Source organism: Mustela nigripes, chromosome 2 (genome assembly GCF_022355385.1).
Source record: "Mustela nigripes isolate SB6536 chromosome 2, MUSNIG.SB6536, whole genome shotgun sequence".
NCBI lineage: Eukaryota > Metazoa > Chordata > Mammalia > Carnivora > Mustelidae > Mustela > Mustela nigripes.
This window is the reverse complement of record NC_081558.1, coordinates 217,411,107-217,434,674: the sequence shown is the minus strand read 5'-3', so window position 1 is coordinate 217,434,674 and position 23,568 is coordinate 217,411,107. Positions and strand designations below refer to the sequence as shown.

Genomic DNA, 23,568 nt, shown 5'->3' with positions numbered 1-23,568 from the left:
CTGTCTGCGAACAGCCCCGGCCCCTGGGATGGGCCGCGGGCGTCTCTGGGGGGCCGGCACCCCACCCGCTACACTGAGACTGTGTGAGTTGGCAGCACAGCTTTCTGGCTAAACGGGACGCTATCTGAAGATTAAAAAAAAAATAAAAGACAAGGACTAGCAGAGGCCCTTCAGAAACAGCGGCAAAAAGCAAAAAGGGTCACAAGCGGTCATCTCGGGGGCGCCGGGGACTCAGGCAGTGAAGCGTTTGCTGTCGGCTCAGGTCATGACCTCGGGGTCCTGGGATGGAGCCCCGCATCGGGCTCCCTGCTCAGCGGAGCGTCTGCCTCTCCCTCTGCCTCCGCCGGCCTCTCTGTCCCTGTCAAGTAAATAAGTAAAATCTTAAAAAAAAAAAAAAAACCTTAAAAAAAAAGTGGTCATCTCGGGGCAGCACAGCGGTGGCGGCACGGGAACACAGAGCACTTTCTTACAGACTTCTCAGATTTCTTTGGTTTTTCAGATTTTTTTTTTTTTTTTTTTACTGAGAACAATTGTTACATAATAACATTTTTTCAATTACTGAATAAGAGAACGAGAAGGGGAGGGGGAGGGGGAGGAGGAAGAGGAAGGCGGATGAGGACGGCCACGTGGCTGTCCCCGTCCCCAGCGTGCCGGCCGTCAGTGGAGGGTGTCACATACAGGCGACCCTGTGGTACAGGACACTGTTCCAAGGCCAGGCAAGCCAGGGGGACAAAAGGCCAGAACACAGGGGTCCCTCTAGGCTGGTGGTCCTCGAACTGGGGGCACAGAAGTACCAGACGCTTTCCCAGGGGCAGAGGTAGGGGACCAGGCCCCGGAGCTTCAATGCCTGAAGATTCCTTTCTGGAGACGTCGTTCGGAGTGGCCGCCGACCGCGCTGTCGCCGACCCCGCTGAGGGCGAGCCCGGCTGTGCGGGCGACTCTTGGGCCCACACCATGTGCTGTGAGTTCTCCGAGGGGTGCAGTGCGGTGGCAGGAGGGACACAGACATTCTGGGTCACGCTGACGGTGGCCAGGAAGCCAGAGCGGGGGCGGGGGGAGACCCCGAGTCACGGCACAAAGGCTCGTCCGCACGCTGAGCGGCTCGGCAGCCCCCAAGGCGGACCCGGCTGCGAAGGGACGCGGCCTCAGCTCGACGTTGGTGCAGCCGCGGCCCCGAGGCCGGGGAGCTCGGGCCCTGGCGTCTCCTGCTCCGCCCGCCTTCGAGCCTCGGGGACGAAAGCCACGTTCCCCAGAGCCTGCCCTCGAGGACAAACCTGCCCTCCCAGCCTGGGTCCCACCCCACCCCACCCCCCCGTCCCCCGGCAGGTCTGAGCCATCCGCCTCACGCGGGCTCATGACCTTCATCCACGCGGCCACGACGGGCACGTGATTCTTACATAGTAACCAAGACGCACAAGAGCCCGGTTCACCCATGACACGCGTGCCCCATGCCGCCCAGCCCCGACACGGCCTGCTGCGCTCACACAGCCACCGTCCACGATGGACCACTGAGCCTGAGGTCCCTCCCCCCGTTACGGAAGGCACCCGCTTTTTGCTATGTCCCCGCATCGCTAGGGACGGCGACTAGCCAGAGCGTGTTGTCTCGGGTCCACACACCCGTACGCGGCTCCGCGGCTCCCCTGGAGCTCACACCGCTGCGGCCACCACCCGCAGACCCATCCCCAGGGGACCGGTGTTGGGGGAGGGATGGCTGCCACTTGGGGTTCTCTGACAAAAACACACCTGAAACACATAAACACAGAGATTTAATTGATTTTCTACGTATATAAATATCTAGAAACGCTGAACAGAGAAACACGTCATGAGACGAGCTTTTAAACCATTTCCCCGCCTCGCGTGGCGAGGGCACACTGCCGGCCTCCACCTGGGAGGGGAACGCGGGAGACCGCCAGCCGCCTCGGGACCGGGCCGGCCCCCACATCAGGGAGACACGAGGGAACGGGCTGCTGAACGCACCTTCCGGGAACCAGGAGTCCCAGGGTCCCCCACAAAGCGCCCCCAAGTCCTGTGACTTGGGGCACCGCCTAGGGAAGACAACACTTGGCTTTTTGACTTTTAGCTGCAGCAGAAGCCCTTCCCGCCCCGCGTCTAACACGAAGGACGGGGCAGAGCGGCGCTGGGCTCCAGAAGGCTCTGGAACACGAGCCCCATGGGGCCCGCCTCCCGCAGACTCGCTCTCCCAGCAAATCTGCCCCGTCCCACGCCGTGATGACACGCGGCTGTTTCCGTCCGACACGAGCCGAGTCTCCCAATCCGCACAGCCCGGAGGCCAAGCGGAAGGTCTGAAAGTTCACGGTCAGGGACGCGGCACCCACGCCCGCCTCCACGGACCGACCGCTTCACCGCGGAAAAGCAAGAACGCCGCTGCCATCAAGAAAAGAACATCTTCAAACACAAACGTGTTGGGAGAAAGTCCTTGGGGAGCAGATGAAGGGAAATGAGACCTTGCGGGGAGAAGAGGGGGCGTGGGAAATTGCTCCGAGCTGCTGACGGCGTTCCCCCGCACAGCTACGTGAGCTTTCCTGAGACGCGGTGGCCGCGAGAGCAGCCAGAGCCTGCCCGGGGACCCGGAGAGCTCTGCCCGCACCCCTGCGGCAGCAGCCCGCCCCCTGAGCCCCGAGCCACGGCAGGAAGGCACCCGCTGCCTCTAGGGACCACACAGGAAGCCAGACAGCACCCCCGACCAGCTGGAGCCCATGGGTGCTCGCCACCCGCTGCCCTGGCCCCCGCCTCTCCGCATCCCCGGGAGTCCTGGCCACAGTGAACTGGAGAATGGCCTTGATTCGGGGGGTCCTGGTTTACTCGTGCAGCCGTTAACTTTAGAAAGTGCAGTGCGGGGGCTCGGAGTTTCTCAACACGGTTCAGGACTGTGAGCCACAGGGTTTCGAAAGCAAGCTGCTGGTCCTGGCCCGAGGACGGCTGGGGACCTGGGGCCGCAGGGGGCAGCAGCCCCAGGGACACCCACCCTCCATCCCGTGGGCAGTCGGGGGCCACCGCAGGGCTCACAGGGGGTGGGGGAGGAGAGGTGCCGTCCGGGACACGGGAGGGAGGCGAGGCAGGTGTGTCCCGGGGAGGCCTGAGGTCACACCCAGCAGCTCCCAGGTTTTGCTCTGAGCTGTCAGAGTCTACACCAGGCGGTGTGTGGGATCCAGATGGGGCTCAGACTAGGGAGGGCTTTCGGGCCAGGCCTGGAGGGGGCAGGTACCGCTTCTGCCCCTGTGCCCACCGTCTGCACACCGACACGTGACTGCCCCAAATTTTGGGGGGCGCTGGGAGGCGGGGATCTGTGCTCCCGAAGGAAGCAGGGCGATCCCGAGACAGGCAGCCGCTGTCCCAGGGGGGACTGAGAACGGGTGTCCACACCCCGCCTGCCCCTCAGTGTCCCCCAGCCAAGCCGAGGCCCCGTGCCATCACTCTGCCCCACCGGGCACCTGAATGCGAGTTCCAGGCTCCCTCCTGCTCCCCTACCCTGGGCTGCGTCCCCAAGCCTTCTGCCTGACCGTCACCCCCACCTCGTACAAGTCGCCACCCGTCACGGGACAGTGGAATCTGCCCTCAGAACGAGTTTAACTTCCTTTGGGTTCTCCTATCGGTCAGTGCTGGCTGCAGGGACAAGCGGCCTCAACATCTCAGGCTCACGGCATCCTGGGCTGACAGGTGAGGACTGTGGGCCCGTCACAGCCCTGCCGGCATGGCCGGCCTCAGAGGGCCCCTCCAGGGTCGCCCGGCACCGGCTCTCCAGGAGGACGGGTACAGGAAGACGTGAAGCGTCAAACAGGTTTGGCTGGGGTGCGGCTGCTCCCATTGGCCGAAGCCAGCCACATGGTCAAGGCCCCGTGTGGGGGGACCAGGGAGGCCGGCAGGATGGGGCAGGCGACACCCTCTACCCTGGTGGGCACCAGCTCTCCTGCCACCGTGGCTGTCCTCCTTCAGGCCATGCCCGTGTCCCCAGCAGTGAAGAGGGGACTGTGGGGCAGCTCACGCCTTCCTGCCCACCCACTGGCAGAGCCCCGATGGGACGCGTGCCAGCAGGCCGGAGGCTCCCGGGGGGGACTGGCCAGGGGCCCTCTTATCACCATGGACACTGCTTCCCCCCCCCCCCCCCCCCCGGAGCGACCGGAGAAACACTGTTCCCACTGGCTGAGCTGGCAGGGGCTGAGCCCCAGGTCTGGGCTTGCCTGCGTGGACCATGGTCCTGCCAGCCTGCGGGGTGGCCCAGGGGCCAGGGGAGGCCCCCGAGGCCCCAGGGGTAGGAGGCAGACCAGAAGTCAAGAGGGAGCCACTCATAGAACCATCCTGGGACGGCTGCCGGCTTCTTGGGGTTTTCCCGGGACTCTCTGGGGCAGAAGAGAAAGTCTGCTGCAGCACTGGCCGCTCCCAGCGTCCTCCGTGGACAGTGAGCTCACGGCCACCTCGTCCCGAACCATGATGGCGCGGCCTGTGCATCTGGGAGGCACTGTGAGGAGCCACGGCTGTGCGTATGGTGACTAGAAGTTTCTGAACAAGCGGCCAGCGGGTGAGCGGTGGAGGGCGGCGAGGGGGTGAGCAAGACAAGCCTCACTCGGGCTGCTGGGGCACAACCTGCCGCTGTGGGCGCTGGGCCTGTCACCTTCCCAGGTGAGTCCTACATCGGGGACCACCATGTGCTGTGGGACTGAACCGAGGGACCACCATGTGCTGCGGGCGGCGGGGGGAGGAAGCCCACCGGGCAGGGCCTGACCGCGAACATGCAGCCGGGCAGTGGGAGAGCTGGTCGGGCCCTGCTGTCCCCCTGGGCGATGTGACCGGAAAGTGGCGGGTGGGGGATGGCCGCGGGCAGGAACGTCCCCCTGTGTAGCAGGGCTGCCAAGCCCCCAGGACATAAATGCTCATGACGCGGGGAGGATGTGTTGTCAGTGCCAAGTGACGGAGGACAGCCACACGGGGCCGGGGTGCCTGGATGTGGGGTACCTCACTGCCGCCCACGGGTTGATGTGTCTCTGCCCAGACTCACCCACCCCAGCCCACCCGGGGCCGGGGGCCTGCTCTGCCTTCATGCACGGATACTGTTAACTGGGGACCCGTCAGGCACCCCAGTGTCCCAGCCCATGTCAGCGAATCCCTTTCAGCGCTGTGTCCCGGGGGGAGGGGTGTCTCCCATTCCCCAGGCTGAGGCTTTGCCCTGGCCCCCGAGGCCGCAGAAGCTGTCCGCTCCCCGGAGACACCACAGGGCCCCCAAGCTCAGAGATGTATGCTGTGCCCCGGGCAGCCATTCCGGGTAACCTGGGGACTGAGACGGCCCCCCGTCATGGGAAGGAGGCCAGGCAGTCCAGCGGGGGACCCTGGCCCAGACACATGGCCCAGCAACAGGGACCGGTGGGCCCCGGGGAACAGCTTGGTGCTAGTCTCCGGGCTCAGGGACATTCCCCGTCCCCAGTGGAGGCAGCGCTACTGAGCTTTCTGACTCACTGCCCTACCCGGGCAGGGAGCTGCACGTGGCCGTCAGCCTTTCCAGACGGGGCCACCGGTCCAAGTCCCGGCTTCCAGAGGCTTCATCGCGTGATCAAGCGTCCGGGTCGGCGGTTCCCCCGACTTGGCCGTCAGTGTGCAAGTGCCATGCGTGGCCCGGCTGGGCTCTACCTGGTGCATGTGGTCCACACCGGCCCCCACCCTCGTCCCAGGCCTCCCGTGGGTGCCGTGCACCGGGAACATGCCCCGGGCGGCACCAGCCGCAGACGGGGACGAGGAGGACAGCAGGCGGAGCCCTGACCCTCGAGGAGCACCGGCCTGGCTGGGCACACAAGCCCACACATGACTCAGCCGAGGGGCCGCCCGACGAGAGGGACGGAAGCCAGGGGACGCCGGAAGCCAGGCTTGCCACGTCCACACACATGGGCACACACGAGCTCAGACTCCCTCACAGCCGGCGGTGGGGGTACGTGTGGCCGGGGTCGCGGACGAGGGAGGTCCACGGTCTGCCCAGCAGGTCCCGGCCAGGACGGTGACTCAGCGAGAGGGCAGGAGGGCAGCACTGTGGGCTCCGTGCAGGGGTGGGCGGGAGAGGTGGCAAGTGGCCAGCCTCAGGACGGGCTAATCCTGGTGCCATCACAGTGACAACGGGGCCGCGACCGAGGCCCTCACCCACCTCACATCACCACGGGGCCCGCCAGTGCGCTGCGCGCTGCCAGCCAGGACGACTCACACTATTAGATCTCCATCCGCATGCGCGTTTTTATTGTTAATTGAGGTTTATCAGAAGTTGTGCATGACTGTCCCCAGGCGTGCTGGCTCGCAAATTCAAGCCAAGGTTGAACAGACGGTCTTGATTAAGCACTCTCTGACCCCAGTTCAACAATCTGCCAAAAGGACAGCCAGAGGCAGAACAAAACAAGAACACAGAAATCTCCAGCGGGAACGCGGATGATTCTTCTCAGAAAAGCCCACCAGCCCATTCCGGGGCAAGAGAACGAAGCTGAGCCCTCAGCTCACACCAGATACGAAAACTGGCTCACACTGGGCCCAGACGTAAATGCAGGAGCTCGAACTACAGAACCCTTAGAGAAAAGCATGGGCCAGCTTCGTGGCACGGGGCAGCAATGTCTCGGGCAGGACACCAAAAAGCACAAGCATCAAAGGAAAAAATAAATGAGTTGGATTTGCGTCAGAATTAAAACCTGCTGAGCGTCGGGGGACACAATCAACACGGTGAAGGCAGCCCCAGAAGGAGAGAGAGTGTTTGCAAAGCACGGACCCGATAAGGGGCTGATATCCGGAACACACAAAGAACTAATAACATTCAACAAAACCCAACACAGGCCTGATTGTAAAAGTGCGCAAAGGACTTGAATACACATTTTTCCAAGGAAGATACAAAAACTGGCAACAAGCAGAAGATGTTGCGCATCACCAATCGCTAGGGAAACTCACGTCCAAAGCGACTGAGATCACTGCACACCGCTAGGATTGCTCTGCAAACAACAAGAAGCAACACAAAACAAGAAAACCAAAGGGCCCCAGAAGGGAGAGGTGGGAACTGTCTCTTCTTTCTGCTCCGCGTCTCTTAAATCCGAAACAGCCCTAAAAAATAAAGTCCATTAATTTTTTAAGTGTATACACAAAAATAAAGAGCTTTAAATAAAGAAAAAGAAAAAGGAAAGCACAAGTGTTGGCGAGGACGAGGGATAGTTGGAACGCGCGTGCCCTGTTGGAGGGAGTGCGTGACAGCGGAAAACGGGATGGGGCCCCTCAAAAATTAAAGACCTACTATGTCGTCCAGCAATCCCGCTTCTGGGCATACACCCCCCGAAAAGCAAAAGCTAGAAGTTGAACAGGTATGTATGTGCACACGCACGGCCACACAGCACTCTTCACAATGGCCAGAAAGTGGAAGGAAACCCCCCGCGGTCCGTGAGCAGAGGGCCGGGTCGACGGCGCAGACAAGCGAACAGCAGTCAGTCCCGCAGCAGGAGGACGTCCTGACATTTGCCACAATGTGAGGGACTGGACGACCCGAGGCTGCGTGCCACGAGCCGGTCACCAGATGACAAATCCTGTGTGATCCACGTATCTCAGGGACGCGGAGGCGTCGGCGCAGAGACAAAAGTAAGACAGTGGCTGCCGGGGGCTGGGGAGGGCTGGGGAGGGCTGGGGAGTCGGCGTTTCCCGGGGACGGGGCTCCACTCTGGGAAGATGAAGGGTCCCGGAGGTGGGCAGCGGGAACGGCTGCGCAACCCTGCGAACGTGCTCCTGTTGCTGGGCTGTGCGCCGAGAAGTGGCGAGCACGGTGAATTCGCGTCCCGTACGGTCTGCCGCCACCTGAAGAATGAAGAGCCTGCAAGTGACTGCGACGTATTTCTGTGACAGACACGTTAAGCTCGACGGTCCATCAAATTCTCCACAGACACATCGCGCCGCGCCCACGGAGGCCTCCTGGGAACGACGCACCAGATCGGCGGTGCTCGTGTGGCGATCTCGAGGCTCGTCTCGAGGCTGGTTAAACTCGAGGGCGGGAATAGCCCGTTCCTGCTGGGAGAGTCGGGAGTTTAAGCTAAGAACCGTTTCATAATGTGCGTCCGTCAAGCAGTAGGACACGTAAGTGAACTTGATTTGCTAAAAGCTCATTTATAAGATTAAAAAGTTCCACGTAAGTGTCTGGACGATTGGTTTGTTTGCTGCTGTTTCTTGTAGGGTCTGAAGTGCCTAAGAGGAGAAACGAATGCATCCGATTACCGGGGACTTAGAGCAGTAACGGACGTTCACTTAAATAAAGAGCCAATCCCCGGCCACCAGGGTAAGGAAAGGCCAGCGGCGCCTGCGGGTCCTGAGCTCCACCAGGAAGATCCCCCTGGGGGTGGCCGGGATCGGTACCTGCGCGGGAACACGGCCGTATCAGAAGTAAATCATGCGGCACCGCACGGGACCGAAGATTCTGCCTCGCCCTCCCGAAAACGTCTGTGAGCATCGCACCTGGGTCCCCGGGACCGCGGAGCCCAGGCTGGCCGCAGAGCTGCTCCAGGACTTGCGGCTGAAATGAGGCAGTCAAGCCCACCCTCATGAAAATCGGGAGCGAAAGGCTGCTTTACTGGCAAAATAGGAATTGCCAGGCTCAGCCATCGAAGTACACTGAAGTTCGGCTTCCACGGGAGAAGCTAGGAGCGGGGCTGAGGACCAGCCCGCCGGGACCACGTGTAACTCTTGAAGAGCCGTTTCCATCCTGCATAAACACGGCCACAGAGAGAGACGGGAAGCCTCCTCTAATTTAGGAAAACGTGACCCCATGAAGACAGCCCGGGGGAGCCGTGTGTGCCTGCAGACAGGAGCGTTCCCGAGTCAGCGGTCCCCGCGCCGTGTCCGGTCTCCGCACACTAACACCAAACCGCGTCCACGCCAGCAGTGCGAGCGCAGCTTGGGAGCAGGACGCCACCAGCGCCGAGAAGGAGCAGAGGCAAGAGGAAGAGTGCAGACACCCCGAGATGCAGGCCCCGGGACGGGAGGCCTGAGCCGGGGGTCAGCAGAGGCGGCCGTGGCAGCGGGAGGGTGGGGACCAGCGCCCAGGGGATCAGAAGGGCGTGGTGAGGCACAAAGTCAGGCCGATCCCGGGGACGCCTCCCTGGACCCTCTCACATCCCTCCTCTGCTCCAGGCCACACGCCCGAGGCAGGGGGCCGGCGGGCCTTCCTGGGCTCGGAGCCCACCCTGGGATGGTCATTCAGAGACGACCCCTCTGCCCCGTCCTCTCCTGCCCCTCCAAGGTGGCGGGCAAACCGGCCAGGCAGGCTGAGCTGAGATCACACCGGCCAGGCTTATGCTGGGGCCCCACGCGGGCCGTGGTGTGTGAGTCTTCAGTGGCCCACGATGAAGGGCGGAGAAGCAGAACGGCTGAAGAACCGGACGCCCGACGCTGCTCGTGCCTCCATCCGTCCCCGAGATGCCGGGTGTACATTTGCCAAAACTACAAACGTCTCGCTCGAGGCCCAAGAACACCATCGCACTCAACTAAACCAAGCTGAGTCCCTCCGTGACGTCTGACCTCTGGTTCGCGTTCACCTCCCGCACGGCCCAGACCATCGTCTTCAGCCCGTCCCTGCGAGGGGGGACTCGACCCAGCCCACACGCACGGTCGCCGTTGAGCCCGGAGGCGTGGTGTCCGGGCCGCGCCAGCGACGGGCCAGCTGTGCCCACGGCCAGGTTTGCTGCTGCTGGCGTCCCGTCGCAGACTCCAGGCGAACCGTGCTGTGAGAGCGCCCAGCAGCTGGCGTCAGCCTGAGGAGCCCTGCCCCCAGTCCCCGAGGGGAGACAAGATGTGGTCTTCGCCCGCCCGGGCTCCAGCCCAGGTTCAGGACCAACTGGGGATTTCAGGTGAGGCCCTGAAACGGACCCGGTGACTCAAGTGGAAACGAATACATCACCTCCTTCCCAAAGGAGGAGCGTGATGCCGCCAGAACCCAGCCCTGTGCCCGAAGCGACCGGTGTCAGAAGCCCCATAAACTCCCTCCCTCTCAGCATCTCTGGAAGAAAGCTGATCCGGCGTCCACACCAGAGACACTCGGCCGGAAACCAGTCACGGCTCCGGGTCAGTGCTGGGCACCCGGGCACCTTCCCCATCGGCCACCTGGCCCTCACTGCCCTTCCCCTCTTCTGGCGACGCCCATCTGGGGCCCCAGCCCTACTGCTGGGGTCTCCCGGCCGCAGTCCCAGGCCCGGGCGGTGTGCCACGGGATCCCCACACCCACACATGGTGCCTGTCCCGTCAGGGGCTCCAGTTTGAAAACCCTGGCACAGAGCGGGCGCACGGCCCCACAGAAGCACCCCCTGCTCACTCGGCTTCCAGAGAGAGAGGCCCCGCCTGTCGGGAGATGAGCCCGGGGCAGGGAGGTGCAGGACCGTGCGCGGCACGACTGGGATGTGGGCCCTGTGAGGCCCGTGTCTCCAGGAAACCTCCTGCCCTGCCTTCCCTGTGGGGAAAGGGGGCAGGTCTCCAGGGGCATGTTGGGGTCCAGGCAAGCTCCACCTCCCCGGTTACCCCTGCCCAAGCTCTCAGCTCTCCCCTGCTCAGCAGGGTCGAGGGCTCAGGAGCCCCTTGAGCTCCTCTGCTGCCTGGCGGGGAGGGGCACGTGTGTGTGCAAGGCCAGGCGGGCTGCCCACCCCCAACACAGACAGACACACACGCAGATGCACACGCAGATGCACACGCGTGCGGCGTCCGGAGCCCGGCAGCCAGCACCCACATCCAACAGCTCTGCAGGTGACCGGTGCCCGTCGCTTCCGAGACACACTGCAGAGGCAGGGCGCTGGCGGCCGGGCAGCAAGCCGACAAGTCCCCGGCTTCAAAGGGCCGGGGCAGGCGGACTTCCAGGCTAGATCCAGGCTGGCACCTGGATCATCTCCACCCACGTCACTCCCACGACCACGCGGCCTGCAGCCAAAGGGTCCTAAAGACGCGTGTCGGTGATGAACCGGCCGCCCTTCCAGGGGGAGGCTCTCCGGCGGGCCTGGCCTCCCCACCGAAGCCCGCAAGGGCACAGCCGTCTCCGGGAGGCACAGAAGAGCCAGGCAGGCTTCTGCGCGCCCCGTGCTGGCTGGAGGCAGGGCCCTGAGGGCGGCCCTGGGACAGGACAGCAGCAGGCCCACGGCACCCCCGCCCCAGCGCCTGGACCCCGCCGCACCAGCCCCAGCCTGGCGAACGGAGCACGGGCCGGCCGCGCTGGACCTCTGCCCGCGGGCGGAGTGAAAAAGCCCGTGTGGGTTCTTCCCGTCTGCTTATTCGTGCCGTGCTAACACACAAATCAGGAAATGCACATTTTATGGGCTTTAAATGCACCACGCAGCGGCGTCAAGTACATTCGCGGTGTTTCTGTCTGGTGTCAGACCTCTGGACACTCGCCTGGAGAAAGTCGTGCATCTTGGCCAGAGGCCACGGGGAGCGGCGGGCAGTCCCTGCCGCCCGTCACCCGCCCGGCCGCTGCGCAGCCCGTTCCCTCCCGGCAAGCCCCACCCGTGTTCACTTTCTCCAGGCTGCCCGGGGAAACTCCAACCCGGCCCCCCAGGGCCAGCTCGAGGGAGAACATTCCAGTGCTGCAAACCTCGGGCTCCCCAAGGACGTGAGCCTGGGGACACTCTAGGGTGTGCTAGCTGGTGGGGGATGGGAAAGCATCTGCTCTGCTCTCGACCTGGGGCACCGGGGGCCAGCAGGTCACCTTCCCCAGCCACTCCTGGGCATCCTGGCTGCCACCCGAGGCCCAGGAATTTTCCAGGAGAGGAGCTGGACTCCAGGTAGGTGGGGAGGGTGGGGTGCCCGTGTGCCTGTGGCTCTTTGTGACAGGGGGTGCACTGACCGGGGCTGCGGGCACTGCCTCCAGACCAGACGCCCGCCAGGCTGCAGAACCCAGACTTTCTCCAGCACCTGCTACCTGGCCGCAGGCCAGGGTCCAAATACACAAGCTTCCTTCCCAGAGACGAGTTTCTGTTTCTGCATAACGGAGCTGCTCTCTCCAGTCCCGCCGCGAATCCATCCACCCACACAAACGTGAACAGACGCTCATAATTCTGCAGAGGCAGGTGACCCCAACGAGCCTCGGTGGCCTTGGGTCAGGAGAGCTACTGTCCAGCACACGGCACTGGCCACCTGCCTTCCCTTTCCTGGAGCCAGACGGACATCGGGGGTGGCCGTGGGGTGGGTGAGGACGGGGGCCTTCTGGTTCCTCTTTGTCCATACCAAGGCTCATACCAGAATCTTCTTTCTGGCCATAAAATAACGGGAGAGATTAGCCACAGCCACACCCGCCCCTTCAAGCCGGCACATGCCAGCTTTCTTATGTGAGGTGTTTTCCCCTCTCCAGGAACCCAAATGAAGGTCCGGCCCCTCCCTCTGCACTCAGCACACCTCCCGGCCGCCCTCACCCCAGGGAAGGGCCCGTGCGTCCCCGGCTGGCGGGACGGCGTCGGGCGTGCAGGCAGCATCCAGGTGCACGGGGCGAACCCGGTCGCCGCTGTGAGGTCTGACCACCCGTGCGGACGTGCACGGCTCCCGCCCACCTCTTCACGGCTCTGAACCTCGATGCCGAAGTGAAGCTGTCACTTAGTGCTGCTGTGGGTTTGATCTGGGGACGCTGTCCCGAAGCATGGGCGACACCGGGCTTCCTGTCACAGCCCCACACGGGAGCACACGCTGTGCTCGGAGGGACACACCTTCCACTTGGGGCCTGGCAGTCAGCAGCCCGGCCGGCTGCTCCTGGCTCCCGTCCCGAGGGAGCCCCGTGGAGAGCCGCGTGGGAAAACCCGCACGTGGAGGACACGCAGGACTTGCGGGGCTGGAGCACGGACGGCCCCGGGCACCGGTGGGGGCAGCACTGGGCAGGTGGGAACCCGGCCTGGAGCTGGCTCGGCTGGGCCACCCCGGGAGCACACGGGGTCTCCCACAGGCAGGTGTAAAGACGCGTCCTCCGAGTTCCTCCCGAGCTGGTCATCTCACGGGAATCCAACGGTGTCCCTCTAATGGTGACACATCGCGCTCCTGGCCCCAAGGGGAGGCTGCCTCAGGAGGAGGCGACGTGCCCTACGGCTGAATGGGAGTCAGGGGCCTTCCTCGCCTGAGTGAGGCCCCCACAGCATTGGTCGTCCAGCTGTCCTCTGCCAGGGGCTTGAGACCCACTTTCCATGGGGCCAGAGAACCTGCCCAGGCCACTAATGTATCTCCTCCCTGGTCCCAGGTGCGGGGTGCGCCCTGGGGTTAGACGCGTGGAGGAGCGGGAGGCCCATGCCACAGCGGGGACGGAGTACGGGGCGCCCACTGTCCACTCAGACCCATCCCAGCACCCAGAGGCTGTGGGGTCTGTGGAGGAAACAGCCTGTTCCTGTCCCGGGAGTGGGGAAGCACCAGCTGCCGGGCGGGATTCAGAGCCCTCACCCCGTGGACGGCCCCGCCTTCCAGCCTCGCTGACCCCAGCCCAGGGCACAGGGCGCTCTGGCCAGCAAGGTGGCGGGGTGCCCGCCCCTGGTTTACGGCCCGTGTCTGGCTGCAGGGTTTGCCGGGGCAGGACGCTGCCCTCTGCCCTCCACTCGGTGCCGCCCACAGCTCACTTCCTCCCAGCCAGGCCTGTCTCAGGGTCAGGCTCCCACGCGGAGAAATGGAAAGCCAGGGCAAGTCCCCTGTCGCTTCCCAGGAAAGTCCCCACGGAGCCCCACTCCCGCCCGACATTTCCACGAGGCTCAGTTTAGCCCAAGCAGGAAAGGGGATTTCTCTCTCCTGAGAACCCGAGAGTCTGACAGGCAGCACCTAGTGTGGCTCCCGGGAGAGGGGCCCTTGGCGGCTGGGCTGCCCAAGAAGAGGCAAGGGGTACCCTGCATGCCCCAGCACGGGGCGCTGGAGCCCCACCTGCCTCACACCTTCCAGAACGTTCCTGAGGCAACAGGGTCTGCAGGTACCTTCCAGGAGCCAGAGGCCCCTGTGGAAAGGGGCCTAGAAGCAGGGATATTTGGGGTCAGGGCAAGGCGATGGAACAGAACAGGATGGAATCCTGGGCTCCAGCCATTGTGACGGCCCCTAGGGACCCGCTCCGGGGACAGCTCCTGGAGAGCCAGACACGCGTGCGGGAGACGTGCTGGGCCCTCCTCCCCTCAGCCCTGGCCTCACGGCGCCCCTGGAGCCTTGTAAGCCTCCTAAGTCAGCCCTCCCAGACCCTTCACCACCAGAGTCTCTCTCCCATCCCCCAATGGCCTTTCCTTTGCTCCTTCAAGTTCAAGGAGTCTGTGGGGCTTTAAACCGACTTTCATCCAACGAGCCCAAGACGGCCGTCCATGCTGTGCTAGGCCTCTCCCTGCACAGGCCCTGCACGGGGGAGGAGGCGTGGGGACAGCCCGTGCCAAGGCCCTGGAGCAGAAAGGTGCTTGGAGATCAGAGCTCTGAGCTCGAAGAGGTCGAGGTCCCCATGCAGGCAGGGCGGGGCATGGCCTCGAGGGATGGCCCTTCAGAGTGTGACGCACCCCACCCCGGGCGTGAAGAGACACCTGCTTGTGCCTCCCAGGAGGCCAGGTGTACCCTCCTGGTCCTGCTGGAGCCTGCACTCTCGCCGCCGACCTGGTGACTGCACTTTCACACGGGGTTTCCCCAGGGACTGTGTCTGTGGCGAGGACTCTGACCAGGAAATTCCCAGAGAACAGTCGGCGAGGGAGAACTGGCCTCAGGCCAGGCCGGGCAAGGTCAGGCCCGAGGAGCCGTGGGCTCCCGCAGCGCCCAGGGCAGGAGAGCGCGGCATCCCTGCATCAGCACAGGCCTCCCCCCCAGGGACGGCACTCGTCTGCCCGTGTGCGGCCAGCCCGCGGTCATACAGTGACCTTCCGGAACGCGGGCTGGCCCGTGGGGCCAGGGGACAGCAGACTCGCTGTGGCCAGCGAGGGGCAGGAGGCAAAACAAGGGTGACCAGGCCCCAGACGGCAGGTCACTGTCTGGGAAGCGACCCCAACCCTGCAGGCAGGTCACTGTCTGGGAAGCGACCCCAACCCTGCAGGCAGGTCACTGTCTGGGAAGCGACCCCAACCCTGCAGGCAGGAGGACCCGCCAGGGAAGGAGGGTAGTCGCAGAGCAGGGCACAGCGTGCGCAGGGCTCTGGCGCTCCAGGTCACTCGCTGCCCCGCCGGCGGGTGCAGGAGGGAGCGTGTCGGGTCGGGCAGGCGGCCGTGCAGGGAGGGGCTCTGAGCTGGGGAGGGCGCAGGAACCTGGGTGGGGGCGCAGAGAAGTCTAGAGGCAGGGAACCCCGAGAGGGGAAGAGAGGCCCAGGGGTGCCCCAAGGGGAGGGGCCACACCCTGGCCTTACTTAGAATCGACAGCACCTGGAGTGAAGGAGGCCCGTGGAGTCGGTCCATTCCATCCCCACCGCTGCCCTGCACCAGAGGTCCCAGCCCTGCCCGCTGTGCCCCAGGCTGGTCGGCGCTGGTGAGGACAGGGCGGGCCGTGAGACCTCACTCCAGATCCCAGCACAGAAGCCCAGTCAAGTTCACGCACCAGTGCCAGCAGCCACCCATTCCCGCGTCCTGGCTCAGTCCTGGGGGCTCCGGAGACAGCGTGGCATGAGGGGCCACGGCTGGGGCGCGGGGCGCTGGTGCACCAGGGCTTCCTGTCCACGTCTGCGAATGCGCTCTCACTCTCCTGAGACCCTCACGCCTGGGGTCATCATCGTGAAGGGAGCGCGGGGTCTGAGAAGGGGGCATAGAAGGGCACAGGGGCGCTGGACCCCTGGGCGGAGCCCCCCACCTTCGGGGCGCTGAGCTCAGGGGAGAGGAAGCCGGGGCCTCCCGGCCACCCCGCTGCAGGCCGGCAGCGGTGGGCAGCTAGTTCCCGCCCCAGGCTGCCCTCGGATGCTGCCTGACCTGCATGTGCCTCCTTTTTCCAGGCAGGGCCTCCCGAAGCCGCTCCACCGGCCCCACAGCAGACAGCCAGCCTTCTAGTCCCTGCCCTTGAGGTCGGGGACCCCCAGACAAGCGGGGCCCACACGGAACACACGTGTGCTCTCCCAAAGTGACTGCACCGACCAGAGTCCCCACTGCAGTATCCTCTCCCACTGGGCCCGGGACATGGGGTCCTCTCTGACCTCCGGCCCCCAACCCGCTGGGGCCACCCCCTCCCACACGCCCCACTGCTGCTTCTCTTCCAGGAAAGACTCCAAAGTTGGCCTCCCAGGCCCCAGTGTCATCTCAGATGTACCCTGGCAAGCACCCAACCCCCATCACCCCCGGAACGAGCGGCCCAGCGCCCCTCATCTCTGCCGGCTGGCATTCTCGGCCCCGCCGGCCACAGCGGGCCCCCTCCTCCCGCACCGCAGCTTGGCGACCCGCCACAGCCGCTAAGGGACACTCCAGATGCCATTCCACCATGTCCTCCGCGCTCTGGCCCCCCGGCAGCGCCCCAGGGCCTCCGACAGAGCTCAGCCCCCGGCCCCACGACCGCCCTGTGCCTCAGCCTCCGGGCGCCTCTCCTCGACGTTGCGCACCTGCCTGCCCCTCCCGCCTGTGCCCAGGGTGGCGTCCGCTCGCGGGCAGGGACGGGGGACCCGGCCCTGTTCTCTGGAGCCTGCTGACAACCCGGCCACGTGTCACGTCCCGACACCGTCTGCACCCCGCGCCTGCCGCCCTGGACTAACCTGCCCTGACCTCCCGGCGCCTCCGGAAATAGCTTCTTCACTCTCCCCACTTCACAGGCAAGGATGCAGAGGCCCCGACCGCTGGGCAGCCCGCCCGGGGCCACACAGCGTGGAGAACGGAGCTCGCACAGAGTGAAGCGGCCCCTCGCCAGGCCAGGCCGACTCAGGAAATGCCCCCAAAGGACAGCAGCTTGGGGGAGGAAAGCCCAGGCCACCCACGTGCTCCTGTCAACACAGACCGAGGAGGCCAGAGGGGCGGATGTGGCCGGGTGGGCAGCCGGGCAGTCGTGGACACGCGCTCCCACGACCGCCAGCCCCCATGAGGGCAGCTGAGAGCCCGGGACCCCGGGAGGGCCTGCTGCCTCTGTGCACGGACCCAAGGGAGCCCCCGGAGCACGCGTGTGGCAGCCACCAGCCTGGGGAGCCGGTGGCGCGGCTGCTGCCCGTTGTGTGGGAGCTTCGCAGGACAGGGAGGAGGTGACAGGCTGATGGACGCGCGGGGGTGCCCTACACCCGCAGGGGCTGAGCAGGGGCTGAGTCAAAATAGTTTCAAGGTTCAAAAAAGAAAGTCCATATGCAAGGTACTGCTCTTGGTACTTCGAGGAAACAGCTAAATTTCCATAATCCCCAGCCACTAACACACCTGCTGAGACGCGTGTCCGTGCACCACGCGTGTGCCCTGGGCTGGCGGCCCTGGCAGGGGCGGCAGGGGAGGAGCCGGGCCCAGGAGCTCGAGGAAACCTGCCAGGCTCGGGGCTGCGGCTGCGGAACCAGGCCTCCCAGAGACCCGGCGACTGAGTAATACGGCAACTTTCTTAGAAACCGAGAGTTTCAGAATGTGATGGAGGCGCCCAGATACACCACGGTGGGGTCTGCAGCCCTGCCGGCGTGAGGTTCAACACGGAAACCATCGGGTGCTCGCCAGGGTCCAGAAGCCTCCGCTGCACGTCCCGTGCCTGACAGCCGCGGGGCCCTTGGAGAATCCGGAGGGTGCGCCGCCCGGCCCATGTGGGCTGCCTGGGACCGGATGTTCAGCGTCCGCGGAAGGACCCGGGGAAGCGGCGAATCCAGGCCCGCAACGGGCCAGGTGAGGTGGGAGCGAGGGTGCCAGGCACCTGGCATGGGCCCGACGGCCACCTCGGAGTGGAGCCGAGGGCGCGCTGAGCTCTGCCCGGAATCAGGGCTGGGGTTCGCCTCTAACACCCTGAAGGAATAAAAACTCAGAGAGTTGCTTTATTAAATCTAAATCGGGAACCAACCCAGAAAAGCAAGAGGCTGGAAAGAAGGAACCTGAAGGGGGGACTCTTCCTCGCGGAGGAAGGCCAGCCAGTCACCAGGGTGCCCACAAGCCCAGAACTCGGTCCCCCGCGGCCCCTGCTGTGATCCCCGCCTCATCCTGGGACTGAGGGGGAGCAGAGGCCACCGGGAGGGGCCACTAGGGGCTGCGGCAGGGAGGGGTCACAGCACGCGGCCTGGAGGCCAGAGTTGGGGTCCCACGCCCGGCACCTGCCCGCTGGGAGCAAACACCCGCAGCACCGGTTAAGGATGGGGCCAGCCACTGTAGACCCACCTCCCAGGTTACAGGAAGCCGGGGAGGGGCCGGCCGGCCAGCCGGGGACCCCGAGGGGCAGCGGGACCCAGAGTGTGGGTCACCGTCTGCAGCAAAGGGTACGTCCTCGGGAGTGGGGTCCAGGCCCAGACACACTGGGAGCCATTGCGGACCAGGAGGCATCCAGGGAGCAGCAGATCCAGGGCCACAGGCTCTCCTGCGGAAGTTCTACAGCAGGGAGCCCGTGAGGACGTCCCCTCAGCCCAGGACAAGTGTGCGAATGTCCACAGCTTCCCCAACAGCAGGTCCAAACCGATGGACGCGCCGGGAGGGTGAGAGGCAAAGCGGAGGCCCTCACGGCTCTCTCGGGGAGAAGGTGCGGGTGCTCGCCGCCCCCCGGCCTTGAACTTTCCGGCACACATGGCACAACGGCCGCTGCACACACCGTGCGGATGGCCGCTGCGCAGAGCGTGGAGCCGCACACGGCCCAGCCGCCGTGGATGCACCATTGCGGTTCCTCAAACACCTAACGCGCCGTTGGCCTGTGACCCAGAAACCCCACGTTCCTCCACCAGAAGCGAAAGCAGATCTCAGAGACGCGTCCGCACGGCCCAGCCTTCAGCAGCGTCCCTCGTGGCGGCGGCCGGGATGCGGGGAACAGCCCACGGGGCGTCTGGGGAGAAGGGAGAGGCCCGCTGCACCGTGACGGAGTGTCAGCCTTCACGGGGGACGAGGCCCGGCCCCTGCTGCCACTCAGAGGCGCCTCGAGGGCCGCCTGGAGGGAGACACGCCGGCTCCCAAGGCCACGTGCACTGTGGTCCACTCCCCGGAGGCCGCCGGGGGCGCGAGGGCTGGACAGAGGGCACGGGGTGGGTGGGGGGCGTCACCTCCTGGGCCAGGGCTCTGCGGGGAGCTGGAGAGGCCTGGACGCGGGCAGTGGGGACGCTGCCCGACGGCGTGAAGGGGCTGAGACCCACGGAAATGGGCGTTTACAACGGCCAAACTGGCCCGACGCGGATCGGCCGCAAGCGGAACCGGTTCAGGAAATCGTCTTGACAATGAAGCGTGGGGACAGTCTCCTGAGTTCAGACCCAGACACCCCAGGCACGTCACCCCTGCGCGTGGGGAGGGACTGGAAGGGGACGGGGCCCCTCGCCGCTCCTGTTGCGGGCGGCCGCGGGGCTGGGGTGGAGGGACTTCCCCTCCGTCCCAGGCCGACAGCTGCCCGCTCAGTCATCCTGAAATTCAGGCCTCCCAGAACTTCCTGAATATTTCCTGAGACCGTGGCCTCAGACTTTCAGGTCCGAGAGGGGCCGACACGGGCCTGGGACGGGCGAAGTCAGGCACCCCCGTTCCAGATGTTCCGGGGTTTCTTCCCACTTCTCTGTAGGGGGACTTGGGCCCTTCCCCTGGCTCGCCCCAACCCTGGAGGAGGGGTCACAGCCCCAGGACCACACGCAGGGTGCCCGGTGCGGGGGCGTGGGGTCAGCCAGGCAAATGCTGCCCACCAGGCGGGGTGCCCTCGTGGCTGCTGTCCCATCGCTGTCCTGCTGAGGGGCCCCTGCTGCCCCACCCACTCACCCCGGGGCTGTCCCCAGGCAGCAAGGGCCTCCCTGCCCCTCTGGACACACCCTGTCCTCCAGCGGCAAAGGGACAGGACAGATGCACAGTGTGAGGGGTCTGCGTGACACCCAGCACCGACGGGGTGACCCAATGCTGTGGGGTGCAGGGCAGGGGGTCGCTGGAAGAGGCAGACCCTGGAAACCGTAGGGGCTGACATGTCCCTTTGCCCCCACAAGTTCGGGGGCCCCACTGAGCCAGGTGGCCCCAGCCCAGGAGGGGTAGAGGGGACAGGGCTCCCAGGAGGGACAGCCCCAAGGTGACTCCCAATGGGTCATGGCACGGCTTTGAGGACAGACAGCCCTGGTGTGGTCCTGGGTCTGAGCCCCGTGCACAGGCCGGGCTCCCTGTGGGTTGAGCTCGGCGGCTCTACGGGCACACGATCAGGCAGCAGAGAGGGTCTGTGCCCCACAGACAGGGACAGTGCGTGGTCTGAGGGCCACACTCCGGGGGCCGGACAGGAGGCCTGGCATGGACATCGTCCGTGAGGAACCACCGGGACCCCGGCATGGGCCAGGACATGTGCACTCAGCGGTCACCCCCGGCAAACTCCTGCTGCGAGCAAATGGGGTGCAGGTTCCCCGCCTGTCCCGGGCCTGGCAGGGGGAGGCACGTGGGACTCCTGGCGGCGGAGATGGGCGTGGAGGTGCTGGGGATGCAACATCTCGCGGTGTTGGGGCAAGGGGGCGCGGCTGGACGCGGCTGGATGGGGGTGGGGGTGAGGGACTCCACAGGGACAGACCCCAAAGCCCCAGGCGGAGCCCAGCGTGCGGAGATGCGAGCTTAGAGGTGAGAACACGTCGAGTCACACAAGGAGGAGGAACACGTCGAGTCTCTCCCTGCCACAAAGGCACACACGCGGTGAACACCGGGCCAGGGCTGAGGCTGGGTTTGGAGGTGGCAGGAGCACGCAGGGCAGGGGCGTACCGGAGAGTGGGGATGCGGGTCAGGAGGGGTCGGAGGAGCTGTCTTCCTGCTGTCAGGCACCTTGGTCTGCAGAAGCTTCCAGAATGAGTCTGAGGGAGAAGGGACGTGGAGGGCCAGGGCCTGGCATGGCCGCCTGCACCTCCAGAGAGGCCCCAGGAGCCCCACAGTGCCGAGCGCCTCCCACAACCCGGGTCTGGGTGCTCCCACCTGCCCCGCGTCAGCAGGAAGGTGGGCCGTGACACACGCGGTGACGGCCCCCCTGCTGAAGCCACGCTCCGCTCAGCCCGGGTTCTGACCCAGCTGCCGCCCTGGGCTCTGAGAGCTAAGCCCACCTTCCCCTACCGACCGGCCACCCACCCGTCCAGGGGAGGTCCCATGAGCGTGCTGAGCACCTGGCAGGACCCTCTACCCAAGACACAGCCGAGCCCAGGGAGTGCAGAGGGAACTCGCTGTGGGGACTCCCACCATCAGCCACCGGCCACGGCCACCGCCACGGCCACAGCCGAGGCAGCCGTGAGTGGGGCTTCCCAGGAGAAGGGCATCTCGCCACAGAAGCCCCCAGGGAAGGCCCTGGGGACCCTCCTGCCCGAGGCCATGCAGTGGGAGGGCCCCGAAGCATCCATGAGACCCCAGCTCCCACCCCAAGACTCTGCACAGCAACGTGGGGGTCGACGCCCCTGGCCTTGGTTCCGTGACCCGTTTGAGAAAGTGCCCGGAAGGAGCAGTCCCGGGACCAGAATGTTGCTTGTAACCTCATTTAGTTTTCATCGTTTTAAAGACCGACTGACAGCGGGAGTGGAGGCCAGGGAGAGAGAAACCCAGGCGGACTTCACACTGGGGACAAGCCCGACGCGGGGCTGGATCCCACCACCCTGAGCCGAAACCAACAGAGGCTCCACCAACGCGGCCCCCCCAGGCGCCACCCCCACTTTACTTTAACCAGGAGAAGCTGCAAACCACCCCACCGTCTGTTCAAATGAGGGTCCTGAGAAGGCGCCGGGGGCTGCTCACTCGTCAGGAAGAACGGCGACAGTGCACTGGGCCTGGACACGAGCTGCCCAGCATGCCACAGTGACCAGGTCCGCGAGCGTCCCCGTGTGCCCCGGGCAGGGCCGCTCCGCTCACAGGCCACCCCGGACGGGCCTTCCCTCCTCTCCGTCCCCACGCACTGGCCTTGGTGGGCTCATCCTCGTTGGGACCAGAGGAACCATCTGGGTTAACTACAGGCTTTTCTATGGGGACAGGAAGTGGCACCTCCACCTCCAGGAGGGGCAGGCTGCCCACTGCCCACGCTCGCAGCCAGCATGGCCTCCTGGGAGCCTCACGACGGGGAGCACGGGCCAAGCCCCAGAGCTCGGGCTGGAGGCCAACGTCCACTCTCCCTGCCAGACACCCACAGGGACACGCCTCGGGGGCGCCACACCGTCCTGGCGTGCGCTGTCCTTCCTGCTGTCAGTCTTTGCAGGGGTGGTGGGGGGAGAGGGCAGGAGCTCACCAAATCGAATGTCAGACACAGCAGAAACATGCACATCTGGGCCTCCGTGGCCCAGGTGACAAGCAGAAGTGACCACCCAGACCTGGGGCCTGGCCACCGGCAGCAAGCGCCGGGCTGAGGGGGCTCACCTGCGGCCTCCCTCGGCAGCCCGACTCGGCCCTGTGCGACCACCGTGCCAGGGCCCAGCTTGGGACCCGAAGATGCTGTGGCTGTTCCCTCCTCCAAAGTGACTCATCTGCTAAAGGAGTGACCTTTTAGACCCATTAAAGCACTTTCAATAAAAGCTGGTCCCTGGCTGGAAATCCCCCTCAAAATCCCCTAGAGGGAACAACTTCCTCCACCGAGACAGCTGTGGGCCGTGACGTCCACATCACCTGCCGGCTCTGCACCGGTGCTGGGGGTCCTGTCCCGGAGAAGCGGCCAGCAGGCGGGACAACCAGGTTGCCAGAGGGATGGCTTCCGCAGACCCCTCCCCCCACTGAGGGGCCCCGGGCACGCGCAGGCTCCAGCCACCAGCACGGGGCTCCTGTCTGGGCTGGGAGGCACTTGGGGCCGGGAGGGGTAAGGAGACCCTGCTCCCCTTGCCCTGGGGGCAGCCCGAGGCTAACGCCCCCTCCAGAGCCCTGTGACCCAACCTCCACCTGCACAGCCCTCCTCCACAAACCCCCGGCCCCCCTCTCAGGCTGGCTCTGGAGAAGTGGTCTGGGGTGGCCAGCTGGGGACCCCATGGGCAGAGCACCCCCCACCACAGCGGGGCAGCCACGAGGGAAGGCGGAGGGGTCTGGGGTGAGCTGGCCATCCACGGCTCGTCCGGACGCCTCCACCACGCTCACCGACAGAGGACCCTGGGCCCAGCTCAGGAGGGTTTCCATGAACCGGAACAGGTTCCCGAACCCACCACAGCCCAGACTGGATGAGTCCCTAGCAGCGGGCAGGGGGCTGCTGGGTGGGTGATGAGGGGCCTGGGGCCCTGGCGTGGCCCCACGGGGCTGACTGCCCTCACGGCCACTAAACCACACAGTGACTCTGACGTGTCCTTTCCCAAATCACAAACAACAATCCACGTACCCCTGAAAGCCTGCAGACTCAGGGACACCAGTGCCCTCCTGGCTGCACATCCTGCCCCTGGGGGCTGTTGCAGGGTCCCAGTCGGCTGCCTCCCATGGCCCCCGAAACACGCCTAGCTCTGCGAGGCGGGGCTTAACCCCCGTGGTCACCAGCTTCACTCCGCCTCTGTATGGACTTAAAAACCAACAAAAGATGGTCTTGTGGGCTGAATGGTCTCCCTGGTGTCTGTGTGTGGAAGCCTGGGCCCCCAGGATGAGATGGCGGACACGGGGCCTC

The 23,568-nt window shown here is 65.3% G+C and overlaps 1 long non-coding RNA gene across 1 annotated transcript; it reads right to left on the bottom strand.

Annotated features, from left to right (window-relative positions):
• Positions 1 to 1,656: 1,656 nt before the first annotated feature.
• On the bottom strand, positions 1,657 to 22,525 carry LOC132012452 (uncharacterized). The gene is made up of 3 exons (XR_009402612.1): positions 22,353 to 22,525; positions 3,534 to 8,199; positions 1,657 to 1,743 (listed from the first exon to the last, which is right to left on the bottom strand). It is a non-coding gene; the product is annotated as an uncharacterized LOC132012452 (long non-coding RNA).
• Between the last annotated feature and the right edge of the window lie 1,043 nt (positions 22,526 to 23,568).